This window comes from Medicago sativa, chromosome 4 (assembly GCF_051527215.1).
Source record: "Medicago sativa cultivar Bolivia chromosome 4, Bolivia_mono, whole genome shotgun sequence".
NCBI classification, from domain to species: Eukaryota; Viridiplantae; Streptophyta; class Magnoliopsida; order Fabales; family Fabaceae; genus Medicago; species Medicago sativa.
In genome coordinates this window covers 39,645,394-39,654,164 of record NC_140752.1, presented here as the reverse complement: position 1 = coordinate 39,654,164, position 8,771 = coordinate 39,645,394, and positions in this window count along the sequence as shown.

Genomic DNA, 8,771 nt, shown 5'->3' with positions numbered 1-8,771 from the left:
CTTGAACAAAGTGAAGGATGCTTTCGCGTCCTCAGGACGCTTAAGCATCCACATTGTTGTAAGCAACTTTCACCACGCTTTCAGGACGCTTTTAGGACACTTTTCAAGTTTAGAGTAGGACGCTTTCGCGTCCTCAGGATGCTTTCGCGTCCTCAGCCTGCCGACAGAAGTTTAGAGTAGGACGCTTTCGCATCCTACGGACGCTTTTTCATCCTAAGGACGCTTTCACGTCCTCAGCCTGCCGACAGTTTTAGAAGGTGGTTCTCCACGTGGCAGTCTTCAATTGGACCAGAGAAGATATTTTTGTAGCACGCTTAAGCGTGCTATGGACGCGAAAGCGTCCTCCCTCGAATTCTGCCTATAAAACAAGCTTTCCTTCTCTCTTGTAACACAGAATTGCAATGTAACATAAATATTTTCTTTATGTTTTCTAGTTTTAGGGTGAAGGTTAGATCTATCCATAGAAAGAAACACAATGCAAGGTAGTTTGGAGTAGATTCAATTCTAGATCGCTTTGGACACGAAGGATCTTGACATGGAATCTTCATCTTTCTTTATCCTTTCCAAATCTATCATAGACATATGTAGCTGCATTTAACTTGTGGTTCTAAGGTATTCAAACAAGCTATTATGTAATTTCTTTATCTTTTAATTTATGGTTCTAGCTTATTTATTCAATATTGTTGTTATTCTCGTTCTTAATACTTTCAAAGAGATTCAAGATGATTTGGACACGAACTCTTGAATCTAGAACTAGAATAACAATCTATCTTAAATTATCACTCTTGACGCGTTTGACTAATCTTTGATAATCATTTTTAATCAAGAACTTAATGCTTTCGGACATTTAATCAGGCTGGACACAGTCGATTAAGTTATTCGATTGACTTTGTTATCTTTTAAGGTATTTGGACACGAATGTTTAAACGATAACTTAGAAATAACGATATCGCTTTGGACACGAAGGATATTGTAGAAATGATTGTGATAATATTGTTGAATATGTTAGAACCTGATTAATTGATCGAGATATTGCAGCTGTTACGCTTGGTTGATGTCTCTGACCTCAAGCGGAATCGCTCTAATCTCTTCTGGTTTTATTTTTATGTCATTTAGTTAAAATAGTTTTGCACAAACAACAAATTATATTCAGATCCTTAACGTGACAAATATTATGGAAATATTTAAAGACATACACCATCCCTGTGGAGATGATATAAACGAAAATACTTACTTTTGATCGTATGAAAGATACTACCTTCAAAATGGCGTCGTTGCCGGGGATGACGATATAAGTGCACAAAAGTGATACAAATCATATGATAAAATAGGCATTTTTAGTTACTTGTTTTACAAGCTATCTAAGGAAAAGAAATTATTTGATGTAAATTCACCATTTATGCTTTATATGCCATTATCAAACCAATTTATGCAGAAAAAGACAAGCAAGGACAAAGAAAGAAGCTCTTGAACAAAGTGAAGGACGCTTTCGCGTCCTCAGGACGCTTTCGCATCCACAATGCCGTAAGCAACTTTCACCATGCTTTCAGGACGCTTTTAAGACGCTTTTCAAGTTTAGAGTAGGACGCTTTCGCGTCCTCAGCCTGCCGACAGAAGTTTAGAGTAGGACGCTTTCGCATCCTAAGGACGCTTTCTCGTCCTCAGCCTGCCGACAGTTTTAGAAGGTGGTTCTCCACGTGGCAGTCTTCAATTGGACCAAAGAAGATATTTTTGTAGCACGCTTAAGCGTGCTATGGACGCGAAAGCGTCCTCCCTCGAATTCTGCCTATAAAACAAGCTTTCCTTCTCTCTTGTAACACAGAATTGCAATGTAACATAAATATTTTCTTTATGTTTTCTAGTTTTAGGGAGAAGGTTAGATCTTTCCATAGAAAGAAACACAAAGCAAGGTAGTTTGGAGTAGATTCAATTCAAGATCGCTTTGGACACGAAGGATCTTGACATGGAATCTTCATCTTTCTTTATCCTTTGCAAAGCTATCATAGACATATGTAGCTGCATTTAACTTGTGGTTCTAAGGTATTCAAACAAGCTATTATGTAATTTCTTTATCTTTTAATTTATGGTTCTAGCATATTTATTCAATATTGTTGTTATTCTCGTTCTTAATACTTTCAAAGAGATTCAAGATGATTTGGACACGAACTCTTGAATCTAGAACTAGAATAACAATCTATCTTAAATTATCACTCTTGACGCGTTTGACTAATCTTTGATTATCACTTTTAATCAAGAACTTAATGCTTTCGGACATTTAATCAGGCTGGACACGGTCGATTAAGTTATTCGATCGACTTTGTTATCTTTTAAGGTATTTGGACACGAATGTTTAAACGATAACTTAGAAATAACGATATCGCTTTGGACACGAAGGATATTGTAGAAATGATTGTGATAATATTGTTGAATATGTTAGAACCTGATTAATTGATCGAGAGATTGCAGCTGTTACGCTTGGTTGATGTCTCTGACCTCAAGCGGAATCGCTCTAATCTCTTCTGGTTTTATTTTTATGTCATTTAGTTAAAATAGTTTTGCACAAACAACAAATTATATTCAGATCCTTAACGTGACAAATATTATGGAAATATTTAAAGACATACACCATCCCTGTGGAGATGATATAAACGAAAATACTTACTTTTGATCGTATGAAAAATACTACCTTCAAAATGGCGCCGTTGCCGGGGATGACGATATAAGTGCACAAAAGTGATACAAATCATATGATAAAATAGGCATTTTTAGTTACTTGTTTTACAAGCTATCTAAGGAAAAGCAATTATTTGATGTAAATTCACCATTTATGCTTTATATGCCATTATCAAACCAATTTATGCAGAAAAAGACAAGCAAGGACAAAGAAAGAAGCTCTTGAACAAAGTGAAGGACGCTTTCGCGTCCTCAGGACGCTTTCGCATCCACAATGCCGTAAGCAACTTTCACCACGCTTTCAGGACGCTTTTAAGACGCTTTTCAAGTTTAGAGTAGGACGCTTTCGCGTCCTCAGCCTGCCGACAGAAGTTTAGAGTAGGACGCTTTCGCATCTTATGGACGCTTTCTTGTCCTCAGCCTGCCGACAGTTTTAGAAGGTGGTTCTCCACGTGGCAGTCTTCAATTGGACCAAAGAAGATATTTTTGTAGCACGCTTAAGCGTGCTATGGACGCGAAAGCGTCCTCCCTCGAATTCTACCTATAAAACAAGCTTTCCTTCTCTCTTGTAACACAGAATTGCAATGTAACATAAATATTTTCTTTATGTTTTCTAGTTTTAGGGAGAAGGTTAGATCTTTCCATAGAAAGAAACACAAAGCAAGGTAGTTTGGAGTAGATTCAATTCTAGATCGCTTTGGACACGAAGGATCTTGACATGGAATCTTCATCTTTCTTTATCCTTTGCAAAGCTATCATAGACATATGTAGCTGCATTTAACTTGTGGTTCTAAGGTATTCAAACAAGCTATTATGTAATTTCTTTATCTTTTAATTTATGGTTCTAGCTTATTTATTCAATATTGTTGTTATTCTCGTTCTTAATACTTTCAAAGAGATTCAAGATGATTTGGACACGAACTCTTGAATCTAGAACTAGAATAACAATCTATCTTAAATTATCACTCTTGACGCGTTTGACTAATCTTTGATAATCACTTTTAATCAAGAACTTAATGCTTTCGGACATTTAATCAGGCTGGACACGGTCGATTAAGTTATCCGATCGACTTTGTTATCTTTTAAGGTATTTGGACACAAATGTTTAAACGATAACTTAGAAATAACGATATCGCTTTGGACACGAAGGATATTGTAGAAATGATTGTGATAATATTGTTGAATATGTTAGAACCTGATTAATTGATCGAGAGATTGCAGCTGTTACGCTTGGTTGATGTCTCTGACCTCAAGCGGAATCGCTCTAATCTCTTCTGGTTTTATTTTTATGTCATTTAGTTAAAATAGTTTTGCACAAACAACAAATTATATTCAGATCCTTAACGTGACAAATATTATGGAAATATTTAAAGACATACACCATCCCTGTGGAGATGATATAAACGAAAATACTTACTTTTGATCGTATGAAAGATACTACCTTCAAAATGGCGTCGTTGCCGGGGATGACGATATAAGTGCACAAAAGTGATACAAATCATATGATAAAATAGGCATTTTTAGTTACTTGTTTTACAAGCTATCTAAGGAAAAGAAATTATTTGATGTAAATTCACCATTTATGCTTTATATGCCATTATCAAACCAATTTATGCAGAAAAAGACAAGCAAGGACAAAGAAAGAAGCTCTTGAACAAAGTGAAGGACGCTTTCGCGTCCTCAGGACGCTTTCGCATCCACAATGCCGTAAGCAACTTTCACCATGCTTTCAGGACGCTTTTAAGACGCTTTTCAAGTTTAGAGTAGGACGCTTTCGCGTCCTCAGCCTGCCGACAGAAGTTTAGAGTAGGACGCTTTCGCATCCTAAGGACGCTTTCTCGTCCTCAGCCTGCCGACAGTTTTAGAAGGTGGTTCTCCACGTGGCAGTCTTCAATTGGACCAAAGAAGATATTTTTGTAGCACGCTTAAGCGTGCTATGGACGCGAAAGCGTCCTCCCTCGAATTCTGCCTATAAAACAAGCTTTCCTTCTCTCTTGTAACACAGAATTGCAATGTAACATAAATATTTTCTTTATGTTTTCTAGTTTTAGGGAGAAGGTTAGATCTTTCCATAGAAAGAAACACAAAGCAAGGTAGTTTGGAGTAGATTCAATTCAAGATCGCTTTGGACACGAAGGATCTTGACATGGAATCTTCATCTTTCTTTATCCTTTGCAAAGCTATCATAGACATATGTAGCTGCATTTAACTTGTGGTTCTAAGGTATTCAAACAAGCTATTATGTAATTTCTTTATCTTTTAATTTATGGTTCTAGCATATTTATTCAATATTGTTGTTATTCTCGTTCTTAATACTTTCAAAGAGATTCAAGATGATTTGGACACGAACTCTTGAATCTAGAACTAGAATAACAATCTATCTTAAATTATCACTCTTGACGCGTTTGACTAATCTTTGATTATCACTTTTAATCAAGAACTTAATGCTTTCGGACATTTAATCAGGCTGGACACGGTCGATTAAGTTATTCGATCGACTTTGTTATCTTTTAAGGTATTTGGACACGAATGTTTAAACGATAACTTAGAAATAACGATATCGCTTTGGACACGAAGGATATTGTAGAAATGATTGTGATAATATTGTTGAATATGTTAGAACCTGATTAATTGATCGAGAGATTGCAGCTGTTACGCTTGGTTGATGTCTCTGACCTCAAGCGGAATCGCTCTAATCTCTTCTGGTTTTATTTTTATGTCATTTAGTTAAAATAGTTTTGCACAAACAACAAATTATATTCAGATCCTTAACGTGACAAATATTATGGAAATATTTAAAGACATACACCATCCCTGTGGAGATGATATAAACGAAAATACTTACTTTTGATCGTATGAAAAATACTACCTTCAAAATGGCGCCGTTGCCGGGGATGACGATATAAGTGCACAAAAGTGATACAAATCATATGATAAAATAGGCATTTTTAGTTACTTGTTTTACAAGCTATCTAAGGAAAAGCAATTATTTGATGTAAATTCACCATTTATGCTTTATATGCCATTATCAAACCAATTTATGCAGAAAAAGACAAGCAAGGACAAAGAAAGAAGCTCTTGAACAAAGTGAAGGACGCTTTCGCGTCCTCAGGACGCTTTCGCATCCACAATGCCGTAAGCAACTTTCACCACGCTTTCAGGACGCTTTTAAGACGCTTTTCAAGTTTAGAGTAGGACGCTTTCGCGTCCTCAGCCTGCCGACAGAAGTTTAGAGTAGGACGCTTTCGCATCTTAAGGACGCTTTCTTGTCCTCAGCCTGCCGACAGTTTTAGAAGGTGGTTCTCCACGTGGCAGTCTTCAATTGGACCAAAGAAGATATTTTTGTAGCACGCTTAAGCGTGCTATGGACGCGAAAGCGTCCTCCCTCGAATTCTACCTATAAAACAAGCTTTCCTTCTCTCTTGTAACACAGAATTGCAATGTAACATAAATATTTTCTTTATGTTTTCTAGTTTTAGGGAGAAGGTTAGATCTTTCCATAGAAAGAAACACAAAGCAAGGTAGTTTGGAGTAGATTCAATTCTAGATCGCTTTGGACACGAAGGATCTTGACATGGAATCTTCATCTTTCTTTATCCTTTGCAAAGCTATCATAGACATATGTAGCTGCATTTAACTTGTGGTTCTAAGGTATTCAAACAAGCTATTATGTAATTTCTTTATCTTTTAATTTATGGTTCTAGCTTATTTATTCAATATTGTTGTTATTCTCGTTCTTAATACTTTCAAAGAGATTCAAGATGATTTGGACACGAACTCTTGAATCTAGAACTAGAATAACAATCTATCTTAAATTATCACTCTTGACGCGTTTGACTAATCTTTGATAATCACTTTTAATCAAGAACTTAATGCTTTCGGACATTTAATCAGGCTGGACACGGTCGATTAAGTTATCCGATCGACTTTGTTATCTTTTAAGGTATTTGGACACAAATGTTTAAACGATAACTTAGAAATAACGATATCGCTTTGGACACGAAGGATATTGTAGAAATGATTGTGATAATATTGTTGAATATGTTAGAACCTGATTAATTGATCGAGAGATTGCAGCTGTTACGCTTGGTTGATGTCTCTGACCTCAAGCGGAATCGCTCTAATCTCTTCTGGTTTTATTTTTATGTCATTTAGTTAAAATAGTTTTGCACAAACAACAAATTATATTCAGATCCTTAACGTGACAAATATTATGGAAATATTTAAAGACATACACCATCCCTGTGGAGATGATATAAACGAAAATACTTACTTTTGGTCGTATGAAAAATACTACCTTCAAAATGGCGCCGTTGCCGGGGATGACGATATAAGTGCACAAAAGTGATACAAATCATATGATAAAATAGGCATTTTTAGTTACTTGTTTTACAAGCTATCTAAGGAAAAGCAATTATTTGATGTAAATTCACCATTTATGCTTTATATGCCATTATCAAACCAATTTATGCAGAAAAAGACAAGCAAGGACAAAGAAAGAAGCTCTTGAACAAAGTGAAGGACGCTTTCGCGTCCTCAGGACGCTTTCGCGTCCTCAGGACGCTTTCGCATCCACAATGCCGTAAGCAACTTTCACCATGCTTTCAGGACGCTTTTAAGACGCTTTTCAAGTTTAGAGTAGGACGCTTTCGCGTCCTCAGCCTGCCGACAGAAGTTTAGAGTAGGACGCTTTCGCATCTTAAGGACGCTTTCTCGTCCTCAGCCTGCCGACAGTTTTAGAAGGTGGTTCTCCACGTGGCAGTCTTCAATTGGACCAAAGAAGATATTTTTGTAGCACGCTTAAGCGTGCTATGGACGCGAAAGCGTCCTCCCTCGAATTCTGCCTATAAAACAAGCTTTCCTTCTCTCTTGTAACACAGAATTGCAATGTAACATAAATATTTTCTTTATGTTTTCTAGTTTTAGGGAGAAGGTTAGATCTTTCCATAGAAAGAAACACAAAGCAAGGTAGTTTGGAGTAGATTCAATTCTAGATCGCTTTGGACACGAAGGATCTTGACATGGAATCTTCATCTTTCTTTATCCTTTGCAAAGCTATCATAGACATATGTAGCTGCATTTAACTTGTGGTTCTAAGGTATTCAAACAAGCTATTATGTAATTTCTTTATCTTTTAATTTATGGTTCTAGCTTATTTATTCAATATTGTTGTTATTCTCGTTCTTAATACTTTCAAAGAGAGTCAAGATGATTTGGACACGAACTCTTGAATCTAGAACTAGAATAACAATCTATCTTAAATTATCACTCTTGACGCGTTTGACTAATCTTTGATAATCAATTTTAATCAAGAACTTAATGCTTTCGGACATTTAATCAGGCTGGACACGGTCGATTAAGTTATCCGATCGACTTTGTTATCTTTTAAGGTATTTGGACACGAATGTTTAAACGATAACTTAGAAATAACGATATCACTTTGGACACGAAGGATATTGTAGAAATGATTGTGATAATATTGTTGAATATGTTAGAACCTTATTAATTGATCGAGAGATTGCAGCTGTTACGCTTGGTTGATGTCTCTGACCTCAAGCAGAATCGCTCTAATCTCTTCTGGTTTTATTTTTATGTCATTTAGTTAAAATAGTTTTGCACAAACAACAAATTATATTCAGATCCTTAACGTGACAAATATTATGGAAATATTTAAAGACATACACCATCCCTGTGGAGAGGATAAAAACGAAAATACATACTTTTGGTCGTATGAAAAATACTACCTTCAAAATGGCGCCGTTGCCGGGGATGACGATATAAGTGCACAAAAGTGATACAAATCATATGATAAAATAGGCATTTTTAGTTACTTGTTTTACAAGCAATCTAAGGAAAAGCAATTATTTGATGTAAATTCACCGTTTATGCTTTATATGCCATTATCAAACCAATTTATGCAGAAAAAGACAAGCAAGGATAAAGAAAGAAGCTCTTGAACAAAGTGAAGGACGCTTTTGCGTCCTCAGGACGCTTAAGCATCCACAATGCCGTAAGCAACTTTCACCACGCTTTCAGGACGCTTTTAGGACACTTTTCAAGTTTAGAGTAGGACGCTTTCGGGTCCTCAGGATGCTTTT